The sequence below is a fragment of the Cherax quadricarinatus genome, chromosome 92 (assembly GCF_038502225.1).
Source record: "Cherax quadricarinatus isolate ZL_2023a chromosome 92, ASM3850222v1, whole genome shotgun sequence".
Taxonomy (NCBI): domain Eukaryota; kingdom Metazoa; phylum Arthropoda; class Malacostraca; order Decapoda; family Parastacidae; genus Cherax; species Cherax quadricarinatus.
The window spans coordinates 6,488,613-6,508,187 of record NC_091383.1 but is presented as its reverse complement, the minus strand read 5'-3'; the positions used below and the strand labels follow the sequence as shown (position 1 = coordinate 6,508,187).

The 19,575-nt window shown below is 41.8% G+C and overlaps 1 protein-coding gene across 1 annotated transcript in view; it reads right to left on the bottom strand.

Moving 5' to 3' along the window:
• Positions 1 to 2,258, bottom strand: part of LOC128698310 (uncharacterized) — a 33,935-nt gene extending 31,677 nt beyond the window's left edge. Inside the window, exon 1 of the mRNA XM_070104529.1 lies at positions 2,086 to 2,258. The gene's annotated coding sequence lies outside the window, so the exon portion shown is untranslated. The remainder of the gene's footprint in view (positions 1 to 2,085) is intronic.
• Between the last annotated feature and the right edge of the window lie 17,317 nt (positions 2,259 to 19,575).

Below are 19,575 nucleotides of genomic sequence, written 5' to 3'. Positions count from 1 at the left end.
GTGCTAGTAGTAGTACTAGTAGTGCTAGTAGTGATAGTGTTAGTAGTAGTACTAGTAGTATTAGTACTAGCACTAGTAGTAATAGTACTACTGGTACTTACTACTAGTACTACTATTACTAGTACTTACTACTACTAGTAGTAGCAGTAATAGTAGTAGTAGTACTAGCAGTAATAGTAGTAGTAGTACTAGTAGTAATAGTAGTAGTACTAGTAGTTCCAATAGTATATTGATCATTAAGACACATGTGCAACAGTTGGGTATCTTCATTGTTAAAACGTTTCGCCCACACAATAGACTTCTTCAGTCAAATACAGGAGTAGTATTAACGGTAGTAGAATTAACGACAATATGTCATGCAAAAGGGCACAAGTGCAACTAATGTGACATTTTATTGTAGCAACGTTTCGCTCTCCAGGAGCTTTATCAAGCCGTTACAAACAATAACTACAGTTACTACACTTCATACGTATCCTATATATACCCTCTATGTCCATTTACTGTTTGTAACGGCTTTATAAAGCTCCTGGAGAGCGAAACGTTGCAACAATAAAATGTCGCATTAGTTGTACTTGTGTCCTTTTGCCTAGCATACAGGAGTAGTGGCGAGGTAAAGCTGATTTAATCACTACCGAGTATCAATATCAATTTATCGTTAAAACACAACCAGCTACAACAGCAGCCTATCTATACCTTACTAAATTCATCCACCAATCTCTGCAACTTCTCTTCAGAATCTCCCAATAGCACAGTGTCATCAGCAAAGAGCAACTGTGACAACTCTCACTTTTGTGGGAGAAGTGCTGTGACAACTGAGACAATTCCCACAAAAGTGGGAGTTGTCACGCCTCTTGCTAAGACCCTCGCATTTACTTCTCTTACAACTCCATCTATAAATATATTGAACAACCACGGTGACATCACACATCCTTGTCTAAGGCCTACTTTTACTGGGAAATAATCCCCCTCTCGCCTACGTACTCTAACCTGAGCCTCACTATCCTCGTAAAAACTCTTCACTGCTTTCAGTAACCTACCTCCTATTCCATACACCTGCAACATCTGCCACATTGCCTCCCTATCCACCCTGTCATATAAGTAAGTAAGTTTATTCAGGTATACACAAATACAGTTACATAGAATTATCATACATAGCAGCATATGTGTAGAGAACCTAGGATAACCCAAAAAGTCAGACAGAGTGACTTATTTCCATTGGGGGCCTTTTCCAAATCCATAAATGCCACAAAAACCTCTTTACCATTATCTAAATACTGTTCACTTATATGTTTCACTGTAAACACCTGGTCCACACACCCCCTACCTTTCCTAAAGCCTCCTTGTTCATCTGCTATCTTACTCTCTGTCTTACTCTTAATTCTTCCAATAATAACTACCATACGCTTTACCAGATATACTCAACAGATTTATTCTCCCTATAATTTTTGCATTCTCTTTTATCCCCTTTGCCTTTATACAAAGGAACTATGGAACTATCATTCCACCAATTGCTCTTCTTCCCTCCCACACCCACTTTCCTGTACCCACAAACTTCCGCTGAACACTCTAACACTACATTCTTAAGCCTACCCCATACATCTTCTACCCCATTGCCTATGCTCTCATTAGCCCATCTATCCTCCAATAGCTGTTTATATCTTACCCTAACTGCCTCCTCTTTTAGTTTATAAACCTTCACCTCTCTCTTCCCTGATGCTTCTATTCTCCTTGTATCCCATCTACCTTTTACTCTCAGTGTAGCTACAACTAGAAAGTGATCTGATATATCTGTGGCCCCTCTATAAACATGTACATCCTGAAGTCTACTCAACAGTCTTTTATCTACCAATACATAATCCAACAAACTACTGTCATTTCGCCCTACATCATATCTTGTATACTTATTTATCCTCTTTTTCTTAAAATATGTATTACCTATAACTAAACCCCTTTCTATACAAAGTTCAATCAAAGGGCTCCCATTATCATTTACACCTGGCACCCCAAACTTACCTACCACACCCTCTCTAAAAGTTTCTCCTACTATCTATCTATCTATCTATCTAAGACACCAGAGTGTTTTACCTGGTCACTAGTAGTGTCTAAGGTGACCCCTGGACCATGAACTTTGACCTGGCGTGGACCACGGTCCCAGTGCACCTCAGCAAGTGGGCGTGCGAGGAAAGTGCAAAGGAGGGTGGCCACGCCCTCAGCCGGTGCGCCCACACGCCCACTCCCGCCCTCCTGCACGATCCTGGGCGCAACTGTAGTAGAGAGGAGAGTGTGTAATGCTGTGTAAAAGTTGTGTAAAATAAATATTTACACGAATGTACACGTTGTGTCTGTTTACACTCACATGTGTTTACAAGTGTACATTGTAAATGTTTAAACTAACATTTACAATATAAACATTTATAATAACATTTTTACAGATGTTTAAAAATAGGCAATTTTTTTGCATTAAATTTTTCAGATCAGAGAAATATTTTGGATCAAGATCCTTGGATCAAGAGTCACCAGGATCAATGTTCTGTGTTGGAACATACATTAAACTGGCCATAAGTTAATTTAAAAGAAGGTAATGTGCCTGATCCAAGGAAACAGAGTTACCCTCCCTATCCTCGGATCAAACCCCTGATTACCTCCCATTCCCTAGGCGTTGCATGACCCCCTACGGGTTTAAGGCTTCCTCGTGTTTAACAGTATATTGTTAACTTAAGCATCTAAGTTAACAATTTAACCTATTTTCCAACACAGAGCATTGATCCTGGTGACTCTTGATCCAAGGAACTGGAGCCACTCTTTCCTTCCCTCGGATCAAACCAGATTACATCCTGATTCCCAAGGTGCTGTAAATCTCGCACGGGTTTAACTCTTCTTCAAAAACACACACATAAAAAAATATTAACTACGTTAATATTGATTGGTTAATTGGGTTTCAACTTGGTTAACAACCTGGTTAACAACCTGGTTAACAACCTGGTTAACAACCTGGTTAACAACCTGGTTAACAACCTGGTTAACACCACTCTAAGAATTTTAATCTCAATGGTGTATAGGGATTAATATTAATTCTGTGCATATATGTGTATAAATATTGAGAATTGGTGGTCATGTGGACAGAGGGACGCGTACCTTGTCCTGTTCTCTCACAGCTGGACACTGTGACGCAGGATCGAATCCTGGCTAACCGCAGATCTGCTAATGATTCAAAAATCACTTGTTTTGTGATTTCATCAATATATATATATATATATATATATATATATATATATATATATATATATATATATATGAAAAACAACCACTATGAAAGAATAGAGAAATTCCAAGCGCTTTCGTGACTACTCACATTATCAAGGAACTATGATAGTTCCTTGATAATGTGAGTAGTCACGAAAGCGCTTGGAATTTCTCTATTCTTTCAGAGTGGTTGTTTTGCATATTCTGAAATCACCTGTTTACTGTGATCTTATTGCATATATATATATATATATATATATATATATATATATATATATATATATATATATATATATATATATATATATATATATATATATATATAACCAGGCTTACGAGCCACAGCCCGGCTGATCACACTGGATAATTGATAAGTGTATTTACATTTTACATCTCGTGTTTACAGGTAAAAAAGATTTTTATGATATGGGATGTTAGTGCATTGGTCTGTAGTTCTTTGCTGTTGCTTTACTGCCCCCTTTGTGGAGTTTACATGTCATTTATCGCCTGTTCGAAGTCATTTGGCGTCAGGATAACATCGTAGGCTTGTGTTAGTCAAATTTTGTGGCTCTCTCATAAAAAATTCATTTTGGTCTTCGACTCTCAGTCTGGTTAGCGGCTTGCTAAAAACTGAGTCATATTGGGACTTGAGTAGCTCACTCATTTCCTTGCTGTCATCTGTGTAGGACCCATCTTGTTTAAGTAGGGGCCCAATACACCAATAGATGCAATTAACAGAACATTTGCGTTGTTTATTAACCAATATTTTTTTTGTCCGGTTTATTTTACATAATATATCAGAGTTGTGATTTCCAGGACAATGCTGCAGAGCTTGTTTTTATTAGGACGTTTCGCTCTGCAAAGAGCGAAACGGATGAAAGGTATTTTGTTGTTTGTAGCTGGCTTTAGACCATATTTGCAAAGAAGAATGTTATCGGACATATTACACTGGATAATTGATAAGTGTATTTACATTTTACATCTCGTGTTTACAGGTAAAATTTACCACCAATAGATGCAATTAACAGAACATTTGCGTTGTTTATTAACCAATATTTTTTTTGTCTGGTTTATTTTACATAATATATCAGAGTTGTGATTTCCAGGACAATGCTGCAGAGCTTGTTTTTATTAGGACGTTTCGCTCTGCAAAGAGCGAAACGTTTACCTTGTGAAAGTTAGTTGCAGCATATTTTGACAAGGATACACGGAAGATATTTCGTGTAAAGCTTGTATTACAGACAACGTTTCGCCCTGCACAGAGCTATATTATTATTATTATTATTATTATTATTATTATTATCAAGGGGAAGCACTAAACCCGTAGGATTATACAGCGCCTGAGGGGGAATGTGGAAGGCATTCAGGCTTAATTCAGGGAACTGGAGCACAGATCCAATTCCCTAGATCAAGAACCCCTCACCAGCATCAAGGAACCGTCCTTATGGGGCACAGAGCTATAGAGCTTGATAAGCTCTACGCAGAGAGACACGTTGCCGCAGTCAAAGCTTCCACAACTTGTGTCCTTGACTAGGAAGGTTCTTGGTCCGCACTGTGGACTTTATCAAACTTTATCTAATCCATGCTTTGCACTTTATACCTATCAACCCCTTACAGAGGCTTTATCAAGTCTCGTAAAGCCCACACAGAGGACGTACCGTATTTTCCGGCATATAAGACGCACAATAAAAATATCATAACTGCAAATTAGCAGTCATATTCAAAGGCTAATTACTCTTATTTTACGCTAAAACGTAACCCAAAGACTACCCTTGATCTGACCTTGAGCATATAAGGCGCAGGCCGATTTTCCAAAACTTCTCGTGGGGGAAAAAAGTGCGCCTTATATGCCGGAAAATACGGTAATCAAGCTTAAACAGCCTCCCACACTATCAGCTTCCTGGGGTCAATACTTGCAGTTGACAGTGAGTAGGATTCTCTTGCTGACGGAGGGAGGAACACCGTTGGTAGCTATACAGAGGAAGGCACCGCTGGTGTTGTGGCTCACTGACCACAACTTCAGTGATCGTCCCACCTGCTCCTCCACTGTTGGTAACACCGGGAAAACAACGTAGATGTATATTTTATTAAATAGAAATGGGCGTATCAGCATTAATACATAAACGAAACCATCAGAATTATTGATATAAAATCGGGTGTATCGGAGTTATTAATAATTAAAAATGGTTCTGTTATATTTTCTGTGAGGGTAAAATATATATAATGATTATTATAACTTTTTAATGGGGCGGGTTAGTAAGCCAGCGGAAGGCCTCAGTCAGATGGCCATAAACTCCAGTGGCAGGTCATATGACTAAGACCAGCGTCAGGAAACACTTTTTTTTGTTTCCTAACCAATCTTGCCTAACCTAACTTTACCTAACCTAACTTAACTTATCCTAACCTAACCTAACTTATCTTAACCTAACCTAACCTAATCTTATCTAATTTGCCTAGCCTAACCTGTGAGGTAATCACATCAACACAAAGTGTAAAGATGACCAGAAGATACTTAGGACTCTGTACACCGTCTACGTCAGGCCCATACTCGAGTATTCAGCACCAGTCTGGAACCCATACCTAGCCAAGCACATCAAGAAATTAGAGAAAGTGTAAAGGTTTGCAACAAGACTAGTCCCGGATCTAAAGGGTATGTCCTACGAGGAGAGGTTAAGGGAAATCGACCTGACGACACTGGAGGACAGGTGGGGTAGGGGGCATATGATAACGACATATAAAATACTGAGAGGAATTGAAAAGGTGGACAGAGACAAGATGTTCCAGAGATGGGACACAGCAACAAGGTGTCACAGCTGGAAGTTGAAGACTCAGATGTATCACAGGGATGTTAGGAAGTATTTCTTCAGTCACAGAGTTGTCAGGAAGTGGAATAGTCTGGAGAGTGATGTAGTGGAGACAGGATCCATACACAGCTTTAAGAAGCAGCATGATAAAGCTCATGGAGCAGGGAGAGAGTGATTTAGTAGCGACCAGTGAAGAGGCGGGGCCATGAGCACAATTAGGTGAGTGGAATTAGGCAAGTACACTTATACTTAAATACCAATACAATAATCGTCGTTTGGTCTTCAGTATATGCCCATCATATGCACAATTTCATTAACCATACCCCGGCCGGGATTGAACCCGCGGTCAGAGAGTCTCAAAACTCCAGCCCGTCTCTGACCGCGGGTTCAATCCCGGCCGGGGTATGGTTTGTTTGCAATCGTGTCATTACGATTTCGTGAGTCACAATTTCATTACTTGGACCTACCTAGTATAGGCCAGTAGGCCTACTTCAGTGTTCCTTCTTCCTTACGTCATGTTCGTAAATTAATAAAATAATTTATATTAAATTTGACAGCCGCCTTTCCAAGCTAACTCGTCTTTACGCCATTTATGGTTTGCAAATTATAGTCACAAGTCAAAAAAGGAAAGAGGGAAAATGAATATTGTCTTGGAAAATATAAATATTCGATTTTAATAATCTGGAAAAATGGGCATTTCCAGGTGTGTGGCTGGAGGCAGTTCTGGAACTAATGATGACCCCGGGAGCCAGTGGAAGGATCAGGCCAGCCACTACTGTATTCATGGAGATTTCTCGACTGAGCTCATGCTGTCTTTATGGTCAGAGAGAGAGAGAGAGAGAGAGAGAGAGAGAGAGAGAGAGAGAGAGAGAGAGAGAGAGAGAGAGAGAGAGAGAGAGAGAGAGAGAGAGAGAGATTGAGATTTACAATGAGCTGATGTAGGTAGCAGCTCTTAGCTTGTAAATAAAGGTAGGAATGCTTAACCTAACCTTGTAAAAAACCCTGTTAGAGAGAGAGAGAGAGAGAGAGAGAGAGAGAGAGAGAGAGAGAGAGAGAGAGAGAGAGAGAGAGAGAGAGAGAGAGAGAGAGAGAGAGAGAGAGAACGTGTACATACGGGACACGCTGACAGCAGTAGACTAGTCACCAAGGTAAGCTGCTGAGAACTAGCTGGTTCTCGACTGAGGATTATTTACTTTTAACAATGTGGTTAATCATCATAACCTACACGTTGAAAAATCCTGGAGGGACTGGTTCCAAATCTGCACACAGAAATTACTCCCTAAGAAGACAAAGATATTATATCAGAAGGCTCTCTCCCCACCATCCACTCCCAACGGCCACCGCCATTATAAAACGTGGGAGATGGGAGGAAATATACCAAACCATGCTAACTAAAGGCCGTGTAGTTTATAGGAGATGGAAATGAATGGTAGTCACAGGCTACAACTACTACTACTACAATAGTACCATTACTGTAACCACTTTCATTAATTTACTGCTATCTACACAATTATGTCTACCACTAATTCTAAAGAAACCATGGAACGGGAGGGGATTGAACCCATGGCAAATGAGTCTTAAGACTCTAGGTCAGTACGAAAGCCACTGGTTCTGTTTAGGTATCCCGTAGCTCGGTTGGTAGCGCACTCAGCTCACACACTGAGGTCGTGGTTCGATCCCCGGTACGGGTGGGATCACTGGGGCGTGTTTCTTCAAGACACCTGTTGTCCCTCCTCACCTAGCAGCAAGTAGGTACCTGGGTGTTAGTCGACTGATGAAGGTTACATCTTGGGAGACAAAATTAACCTAATTTGCCCGAAATGCTCGGCATAGCAAGGGCCTTTCTATATAGTAACTAATATGAGCTATGGTCTGTATAAGTTGCATCAAGTACTTCTAGAAGTAAAGATTATTATTATTATTATTATTATTATTATTATTATTATTATTATTATTATTAATGATACAACCGTCTCTAATTCTAAATTCTTCTTTACTGGTGGTCTTTCAAAATAATGAACTGATTTAGCGTCCACAACGTCCGTGGGGAGACTAATGTTCAGCTGTTGCGGGAATTTCATGCTTACATTTTCATTAAGTCTCTTACGACAGAATTTCATACATTCATTTTTGAGTACTTGCATCATACTGCGTTTCAGTATAAACTTCGTCCTCGGGTATATCTAAATTGTCTAAAATTTTAGAGGCTCGTATAAGGTGACGTCGTAGCCTCTGTGGTCCATTTTTTTTTTATGTAGGTTGATTCTATATGGGAAAAATTCCTGCTCTTTGTATTATCTCAAGTGTTAGGTAAAAGGGGACACGTGGAACTAATGCGACGTTTTACTGTGGCAACGTTTCGCTCTCCAGGAGCTTTGTCAAGCTGCTGACAAAGCTCCTGGAGAGCGAAACGTTGCCACAATAAAATGCCACATTAGCTGCACATGTGTCCTTTTTGTAGATGAATGGTTCAGAGAACCGACATGTTGATAAATTAGACACATGTGCGACTCTTGGGTATCTTTATTGAGGAAACGTTTCTCCACACAGTGGCTTCATCAGTCCATACAATGGACTGATGAAGCCACTGTGTGGCGAAACGTTTCCTCAATAAAGATACCCAAGAGTCGCACATGTGACTAATTTATCAACAATGTGTCCTTTTACCCAACATATTGTCGGTAATTCTGCCAACATTATTCCATGTCAGGTGTGTGTACCTCTTTAATATAGAGTAACAGAGGTGGATACCGTACAAGGTGGGATCTGAACAATGAACATTAAAATGGTATGAAATACCGACAGATTGTTAGGTAAGACACATATGCAACAGTTAGGTATCTTTATTTCGAAACGTTTCGCCTACACAGTAGGCTTCTTCAGTCGAGTACAGAAAAGTTGATAGAAGCAGAAGATACTTGAAGACGATGTAATCAGTCCATCACCCTTAAAGTTTTGAGGTGGTCAGTCCCTCAGTCTGGAGAAGAGTGTTGTTCCATATATATTGTTTCAGACTATGGAACAATGCTCTTCTCCAGACTGAGGGACTGACCACCTCAAAACTTCAAGGGTGATGGACTGATTACATCGTCTTCAAGTATCTTCTGCTTCTATCAACTTTTCTGTACTCGACTGAAGAAGCCTACTGTGTAGGCGAAACGTTTCGAAATAAAGATACCTAACTGTTGCCTATGTGTCTTACCTAACAACAAGGTGGGATCTGACGAGAGTATCTCCCATTCAGGTGTACTGTGTTGCAACTGTCTTACAAGGAAGCCTCCGGAATGCTTAATTTATGACTAATGTAAACAAACCATGGTACGGGTGAGGATTGAACTCGCGGCAAATGAGTCTTAAAAATGAGTTTAACGACTCACGTGCCGCGAGTTCAATCCCCACCCGTACCATGGCTTGTTTGCAATCGTGTCATTACGATTTCGTGAGTCTTACGACTAATGTCATTGCTAATGACTATGCTAAGGGCTTTTATGTGATGAGTACGACACACGAACATGAGGAATCTCTGTTGGCAAGAGGTTTCGGCTGTGTTGAAGGCTTCATCAGTGGAATAAATCAGTCGAATGGATAATCAAGAACTTTGTATGGAATACTTCAATAAAATTATATTTCCTCAACCTATTGTAAAACATTCTTTGTGTAAATAAAGATCTTTATTTTTTTAACTCCTGGAGACATTAGTCTTGGTGGAAGACGAAGTTGAGCAATCAATTCACCTTCCAAGATATTCGTTACCAAATGTTTTACTGAGGTCAAGAAATTTATCAGGCAGGAACGGCCTCTTGTATACCCATGTTGAGTATCATAAATTTTGCTTATTAAGAAATTTCCTTATAATATCAGCTATGATTGACTAATAATTTATCTACAGTTAAAATCTGGCTTATTGGGAGGTTATTTGACGCTGCCAAGATGGCTAACGATATGTTGCATTCCGGGCCAGGACCACAAACCATCAGCCTCCTCTCCAGCCTCTTCAGCCTCTTCAGCCTCTCCAGCCTCTCCAGTCTCTTCAGCCTCTTCAGCCTCTTCAGCCTCTTCAGCCTCTCCAGCCTCTTCAGCCTCTCCAGCCTCTTCAGCCTCTTCAGCCTCTTCAGCCTCTTCAGCCTCTCCAGCCTCTCCAGCCTCTCCAGTCTCTTCAGCCTCTTCAGCCTCATGTTTCTGTTTTAAAGCCTAAAGGCCATGTTCATGTCTCGAGTTGAAAACCACCAAAAAATTTTAAAAAGAACTATGCTGAGGGACTGACTTCCTCAAAACTACGTTTTCAAGGCTGATGGACTGATTACATTCTCTTCACATCTTTACTGGTTCTGTATTATTCTAATCAAAAAGAAGCGCTAAACCTACAAGAGTCATACAGCGCCTCCGGGCAGGGAAGGACGCTGGGGTATCAGTTAGCAAGAGGGAGAGGGATGATTATTAAGTCATGGAGTGCAGTGTGGCAGTGGATAGTGCAGGGGTAGAGTAGCAAGAGATTGAGGTAGAAAGGGCCGTGATGAGTACTAGAGGCATCATCATCAGAGTTTGTGCAGTAAATCAGTTGCTGTCAAAAAGTCAATGAGAAAGTCTGGGTTAAAGGAGGGTCCATCAGCAAGAACGGAAGGTAAAGTAAGGGCAGCAGAACGGTGACGACGGAGGAGGTAAATTCTGTGTGCTTGTTGATAGAGTGGACAGTCCAACAGAATGTGGCTAACAGATACTGGAACCTGACAATTCTCACAGATTGGGACAGGGCGCCTCTCCATGAGATACCCGTGAGTAAGACGAGTGTGGCCGATGCGAAGACGGGAGAGAGTAGTCTCCCAACCTCGACATTGATGACAAGAAGACGGCAAGAAACCTATACTCGGTTTAATAGAATGTAGTTCGTTATGGAGCAGATCAGACCAACGTTGTTGCCAACAGGTGTGAAGGAACACTTCTATATGAAACTGGGAGGTCATGTACTGCTGACCGCGCAGCAGTGTCTGCCTGTTCATTGCCCTGTAAGTCAACATGACCAGAGACCCAACAAAAAACATTATCTTTGTGAATGCTATAGATAAGGAAATAACCAAAGTTGGATTCGAAGAAACAGGGGGATGAAGTGTATCAAATTTTCTTATAGCCAATCAAGCACTAAGGGAGTCGGAAATGATCACAAATGGTGACACAGGCATAGATGCAATACGGATAAGTGCTACGAGAATGGCATACAATTCAGCCGTAAAAATGCTAACCGAGGATAGTAAATGACCTCGTACAACACTGTACGGAAACACTGCTGCAAATCCGACGCCGTCAGAAGACTTGGAACCATCGGTGTACCCTGCGATGGCATGAGAATGAAAGTGGAAGTGGTTAAAGAAAAAGAGAGCCAGCAGCCACCGTAGGCAGTTGGGCTCTCGCGCATGGCAGTGAGAAAGAACAAACACGAACCGTCGGAACTTCCCAAGGAAGCAGGGAAAAGTGAGATGCTACATGAACATAGAAAGGTGGTAACTGAAGAGAAGACAAGAGCGAATGTAGGCGATGAGAAAAAGGATGGAGTAAACAGGGGCGACGAACAAATAAAGAGCATCTACTAACATCAGTGACTATCCTATATATGGAAGGATTGTGGAGGTCATGAGATCGAACATAATAATGAAGGTAATGGGCATCACGGCGATCGGTCAAGGATGGAATATTCGCTTCAGCATAGAGGCTCTCAACAGGGTAAGAGCGAAAAGCACCGAGGCATAAACGTAATCCCTGGCGATGGATGGGATTAAGGCTAGAGAGAGTAGCAGGAGAGGCCGCTGAATATATCCGGTCACCATAATAGAGTTTCGATAAAATTAGGGCTGAATGTAGTAGAAGTAGAGTTCTACGATCAGCCTCCATGAAAGATGAGCGAAGGTTTTAAGGAGGTTCAGCCGACTGTGACAAGTTGTCTTTAGAGAGGTAATGTGAGGTTTCCAGGATAACCAACGGTCAAACAGAAGACCGAGAAACCTGACTATCACGTTATGGGATACGTAAACCATGTAGGTACACTGGATGATCAGAGACGACAGAACGTCTAGGGAAAGTAATTTGGTGAGTTTTACTGCGAGAAAATGTAAACCCATGAGTAGTGGCCCAACTGGAAACACGGTTGACTGCATGCTGGAGAGAAACTGCAATGAGGTGACAGTCAGCGCCTGCACAAACTATAGCTAAGTCATCAACATAGGGAGATGACCAAATATTGGATGGAAGAACAGAGGCCAGATCATTTATAGGGAGGAGAAACAGTGTTGTGCTCAGAACACATTCCTGAGGGACACCTTCAGCTTGTACAAAGTCCAGGGAAAGCATATTATTAGCCAGAACGTGGAAATGGCTCTCAGTTAAGAAGTTCTTAAGGAAAAATGGTAGATTGCCTCGGAGACGTAAGGAGTGGGCCTGGGCGAAGATATTATACCTCAAAGTTGTCATATACCTTCTCAAGGTCAAAAAAAAAAAAAATGGCGATAACTGAGAAGTTATTGGCCAAAAGCCAAAGCCAAAGCCGCCATTCCCCCCCCATCCCGGGGGAGACCGGAGAGGGATCGGGACATCCCCAGGTGATCCAGATTCCATGGCAAACTACACCACTGCCAAGGACCTCAACGGAATGGGATGGACCACGGTACCCTTCCCCCTACCTAGGAACTAGAGTGCCTGTGGGAAGAATCTCAAAGGCTGAAAATAGGAAGGGAATAGGGGAGGGATGGGGAGGAGGAAGAGGAGGAAAGGGAAAAAGGGGGGATGGGATAGGAAAGGGGGGATGGGGGTAATTAGGTTCGGTCTGAGGAAGGAGACCAAGAGGTCTAATTCCTCAGATAAAGAGCCTCTTCACCGCGCCAAGGAGCCCCCCTCTGTACTCGACAGAAGAAGCCTACTGGGTAGGCGAAGCGTTTCGGAATAAAGACACCTAACTGTTGCCTATGTATCTTATCAAACATTCTTACCCTCTTTAGAGGTTCCTGACGTGACGTTCACCGTGGTTCCATACTCGTCAGGCAGTATAATCAGTCCATTACCTTCGAAGACGTAGTTTTGAGGTAGTCAGTCCCTCACCCTAGAGAAGGGTTCCATACTGGCCAGGCAGTATAATACAGTATCTTTAGCGTTCCTCATTTTCATTTTCAGTCTTTCCTTCCCACCAGCTTCCAGTCGTTGTGGATGGTCTCATTTTCCTTGTTTCAGCTTTACCTGGAGGTAGCTGCTCCAGAGATGACTTCGTCGTTAACCTTCCAGGGAGCGCTCACTACGTGCGTCCTCACATGATACAGGTCAGCCAGTCACTGATCCAATACTGAAGATTCTCCCCTGTGTCATGCTCTTTTGTTTACTAAGTAACTTTCTAAGTGGTATTTTATCAAATGCTCTCTGGAAGTCGAGTTAACCTACATCTGTACGGACCTTATCGTTCCATTTTTTTGTAAATGTAGCCGAAAACCCCGTCAATTTTTAGACTGTCTTTTATTTTGAAAATCCACAAGGAACCTTCAAGGAAACTAGCGATTCACGACTCACGAAATCGTAAGGACACGATTGCAAACAAACCATACCACGGGCGGGATTTGAACCCGCGATATTATCACAAATGAAAGTTTTCACTTCTTTCCCACAACTGATTTCAAAGTAAATCACAGAAAAGAGACAGTCATCTCCCTGAGAGATGACTGTAAAGGTTGCGAATGAAGATACTTTTTATCCTTAGGGTTAATAATCCAGGATAACCCAGGTGAGCCATTTATTTCCATCGTGGCCCATTGATCCTCTTCCCCGGGATGCCACCCACGAGAGGTACCTATTTACTACTACTTGAACAAGGGTAACAGGTGTAAGGACACAAATCTAAAGTTTCCACGACTACCTATATACCTGGTTGCGAGGGGTCAGTGCCCCGTCGTGTCAGTCTTTAAATCGAACTCCGGTCCTTCAGATGTGACCCGAAGGCTCTATATCTTGAACCACACTTTAAATAAAGGCTCAGTACTCAACTACACTCAACTAGAGAAGGATGTCAGTCAACTCACCAGTAGAAGAGAAGTTGAGGTTGAATCTCCGACCGTCCTCTCTAACCCAGCGTATGACTGGGTGGGGATCCCCTCTGGCTTCACAGGTCATCACTACATCACTGCCCTCGTCTACGGTGACATCACTGCTGCTGCTGACATCATCGATCACTGGAGGCACTGGGAAGTCACAAGGGAAGTTATATTATGAAACCATCCACTGAATAACTTAAGCATAACTTAAATATTATCCACTGCAAGTGGGTTGTTAAGGGTGTCCATAGCTTATACATTATCCACTGCAAGTGGGTTGTTAAGGGCATCCATAACTTATACATTATCCACTGCAAGTGGGTTGTTAAGGGCATCCATAACTTATACATTATCCACTGCAAGTGGGTTGTTAAGGGCATCCATAACTTATACATTATCCACTGCAAGTGGGTTGTTAAGGGTGTCCATAACTTATACATTATCCACTGCAAGTGGGTTGTTAAGGGTGTCCATAACTTATACATTACCTAAGATATTTTAATACCCAAGTCTGGGATTAAACATTTAACTAATAATGATGACAATATAATAATAATAATAATAATAATAATAATAATAATAATAATAATAATAATAATAATAATAATAATAATAATAATAATAATAATAATAATAATAATAATAATAATAATAATAATAATAATAATAATAATAATGATAATAATAATAATAGTAATAATAATAATAATAATAATAATAATAATAATAATAATAATAATAGCACTTTGAGGAAGTGTGAGCAAAAGTTTGTGAAAGTTTATGTTAAGTTTATGTAGGTACAGGTACACATAAATACAGATACATAAATTATCATACATAGTAACATGTGTAAATTACCCACCAGGATAACCCCCCCCAAAAAAAAAAAAATCAGTGAAAGTGACTTATTTCCACTGGGGTTCTCGTGTGGTTAATGAAACTGGAGTTAGCGACAGTTCAAAATCAAAAAACAAAGAGGTTTTAATAAACAAAAAGCTGCAGTAAGAATAATCACTAAATCCCATCCCTGGCAACCCTCCCCCCCACTCTTCATAGATCTAAACTTACTCCCTGTTCAGAACATCCACACTTACTACTGTGCAATCTATATCTACAGGACCTTAAATTCCAATATTAACCTTGACCTAAAACGCTTTCTTGATAGTTGTGACAGAACCCACAGGCATAACACCAGACACAAACATCTCTATGACATTCCCCGTGTCCGACTAAACCTTTACAAAAAATCAATGTATTTCAAAGGACCTAAAATCTGGAACACCCTACCTGAGAACTCTAGAACTGCAGACACATTCATCACCTTCAAAACTACCATTAGAAAACATCTTATCTCCCTGATCCACCCCGACAACTAACTAATTACATGATAACCACCTGGTGGTTCACACTTACACTCACTCACCCACTGACTATAAACACAGAAATACTAATCTTAATCTTAAAATAATAAATCCTAACTAGTCAAAAGTTTGCCTATGATACTCCATTATAGACACTTTGTATTGTGCCAAAACAAAAGCATTCACATTGCTAAACTCACAAATTATGATGTAGTCACTTAGCCTTAATACCATAATCTGTAAGGATTTAATGTTAAGAATTAATCTAAGTCTGCTGGAAATGCCTAGCCATGCTAGGTGTCCTAGTGGCCCCCTCTGTAATGCCTAGCCATGCTAGGTGTCCTAGTGGCCCCCTCTGTAATTAGTATTTTATAACATGTAAACCACACAATACCCAAAACCTGTAAACCCCGCATTGTAACCCTTATAGAGAATAAACTTGAAGTGAATTATAAACACAAGTAGAAGACATTGTAAATATGTATAGTTCCTGGGCTGAGGGACTGATTACCTATCATTCAAATTCAAATTCAATTCAAAGTTTATTCTCTATAAGGATTACAATGCTGAGTTTACAGAAATTTGGTTATTGTTTGGTTTACATGTAGTAAAATTGTGATTACAGAGTGTACCACTAGAACGCTTAGCATGGCTAGGCATTACAGAGTGTACCACTAGAACGCTTAGCATGGCTAGGCATTTCGGGCATACTTAGTTTTATTCTTAATTGTAAAATATTACAAATTATGAGGTAAGTTGGTCTTATGGCTAAGTGACTAAATACTAGTTTGTGAGTTTAGCAATGTGAATGCTTTTGTTTTGGCACAGTACATAGTTTCAGTATTGGAGTATCACAGGATTCATTATTTTAAGACTGAGATTAATATTTCTGTTTATGGTCAAATGAGTGAGTGAGTGTAAGTGTGAACCACCAGGTGGTATTCGTGTAGTTAGTTGACGGGGTGTATCAGGGAGATAAGATGTTTTCTAATGGTAGTTTTGAAGGTGATGAATGTGTCTGCAGTTCTAGAGTTCTCAGGTAGGGTATTCCAGATTTTGAACATCAAAATGGTATACAATACCGACAGGTTGTTAGGTAAGACACATATGCAACAGTTAGACAACTTTATTCCGAAACGTTTCGCCTACACAGTAGGCTTCTTCAGACGAATACAGAAAGTAGGCAGGAACAGTAGAGATGTGAAGACGATGTAATCAGTCCATCACCCTTGTAGTCGTAGAATTTGAGGTTGTCAGTCCCTCGGCCTGGAGAAGTTCCTGATAGTTCCTGACTATGGAACTGAACTTCTCCAGGCCGAGGGACTGACAACCTCAAATTCTACGACTTCAAGGGTGATGGACTGATTACATCGTCTTCACATCTCTACTGTTCCTGCCTACTTTCTGTATTCGACTGAAGAAGCCTACTGTGTAGGCGAAACGTTTCGGAATAAAGTTGTCTAACTGTTGCATATGTGTCTTACCTAACAACATTCCAGATTTTAGGGCCTTGTGATCCTTATAGAGAATAAACTTTGATTGATCAACTGTGTACACAACTATGATATTAAAATGCAAACAAAAGACTTCAAGCAGATAAACTCAAATATATTTAATGTGATTCAACGGGAATCAAAATTTCAAACTTTTGTAAGTTTAAAATTGACAGATGTCACCGTGGCCCGCGGTCTGGTGGGTAAAGCTCTCGCTTCACACGCTGAGTGTCCGGGTTCGATTCCGGGGCAAGGGTGTAAACATTGGGCGTGTTTCCTTACACCTGTTGTTAATGGATGTTAGTGGACTGGTGTGGGTGCCATCCTGGGTGTTAGTGGACTGGTGTGGGTCACATCCTGGGTGTTAGTGGACTGGTGTGGGTCACATCCTGGGTGTTAGTGGACTGGTGTGGGTCACATCCTGGGTGTTAGTGGACTGGTGTGGGTCGCATCCTGGGTGTTAGTGGACTGGTGTGGGTCACATCCTGGGTGTTAGTGGACTGGTGTAGGTCACATCCTGGGTGTTAGTGGACTGGTGTGGGTCGCATCCTGGGTGTTAGTGGACTGGTGTGGGTCACATCCTGGGTATTAGTAGACTGGTGTGGGTCACATCCTGGGTGTTAGTGGACTGGTGTGGGTCACATCCTGGGTGTTAGTGGACTGGTGTGGGTCGCATCCTGGGTGTTAGTGGACTGGTGTGGGTCGCATCCTGGGTGTTAGTGGACTGGTGTGGGTCGCATCCTGGGTGTTAGTGGACTGGTGTGGGTCACATCCTGGGTGTTGGTGGACTGGTGTGGGTCACATCCTGGGTGTTGGAGGACTGGTGTGGGTCACATCCTGGGTGTTGGTGGACTGGTGTGGGTCGCATCCTGGGTGTTAGTGGACTGGTGTAGGTCACATCCTGGGTGTTAGTGGACTGGTGTAGGTCACATCCTGGATGTTAGTGGACTGGTGTGGGTCACATCCTGGATGTTAGTGGATTGGTGTGGGTCACATCCTGGGTGTTGGTGGACTGGTGTGGGTAACATCCTGGGTGTTAGTGGACTGGTGTAGGTCACATCCTGGGTGTTAGTGGACTGGTGTGGGTCGCATCCTGGGTGTTAGTGGACTGGTGTGGGTCGCATACTGGGTGTTAGTGGACTGGTGTGGGTCGCATCCTGGGTGTTAGTGGACTGGTGTGGGTCACATCCTGAGTGTTAGCGGACTGGTGTGGGTCACATCCTGGGTGCTAGTGGACTGGTGTGGGTAACATCCTGGGTGTTAGTGGACTGGTGTGGGTCGCATCCTGGGTGTTAGTGGACTGGTGTGGGTCGCATCCTGGGTGTTAGTGGACTGGTGTGGGTCGCATCCTGGGTGTTAGTGGACTGGTGTGGGTCACATCCTGGGTGTTAGTGGACTGGTGTGGGTCACATCCTGGGTGTTAGTGGACTGGTGTGGGTCACATCCTGGGTGTTGATGGACTGGTGTGGGTCGCATCTTGGGTGTTAGTGGACTGGTGTAGGTCACATCCTGGGTGTCAGTGGACTGGTGTGGGTCACATCCTGGATGTTAGTGGACTGGTGTGGGTCACATCCTGGATGTTAGTGGATTGGTGTGGGTCACATCCTGGGTGTTGGTGGACTGGTGTGGGTGGCATCCTGGGTGTTAGTGGACTGGTGTGGGTGGCATCCTGGGTGTTAGTGGACTGGTGTGGGTCACATCCTGGGTGTTAGTGGACTGGTGTGGGTCACATCCTGGGTGTTAGTGGACTGGTGTGGGTCGCATCCTGGGTGTTAGTGGACTGGTGTGGGTCACATCCTGGGTGTTAGTGGACTGGTGTGTGTCACATCCTGGGTGTTAGTGGACTGGTGTGGGTCGCATCCTGGGTGTTAGTGGACTGGTGTGGGTGGCATCCTGGGTGTTAGTGGACTGGTGTGGGTCACATCCTGGGACAAAACTGACCTAATTTGCGGGAAATGCTCAGCATAACAAGCGGCTTTCTATATAGTAGTATGTCACTGATGTCAGCTATGATCTGTATACCTTGTACATGTACTTGTATACCTTGTACATGTACTTGTATACCTTGTACATGTACTTGTATACCTTGTACATGTACTTGTATACCTTGTACATGTACTGGTATACCTTGTACATGTACTGGTATACCTTGTACATGTACTTGTATACCTTGTACATGTACTTGTATACCTTGTACATGTACTTGTATACCTTGTACATGTACTTGTATACCTTGTACGTGTACTTGTATACCTTGTACATGTACTGGTATACCTTGTACATGTACTTGTATATCTTGTACATGTACTTGTATACCTTGTACGTGTACTTGTATACCTTGTACATGTACTGGTATACCTTGTATATGTACTTGTATACCTTGTACATGTACTTGTATACCTTGTACATGTACTTGTATACCTTGTACATGTACTTGTATACCTTGTACATGTACTTGTATACCTTGTACATGTACTTGTATACCTTGTACATGTACTTGTATACCTTGTACATGTACTTGTATACCTTGTACATGTACTTGTATACCTTGTACATGTACTGGTAGTAAATAAAATTATTATTATTATTATTATTATTATTATTATTATTATTA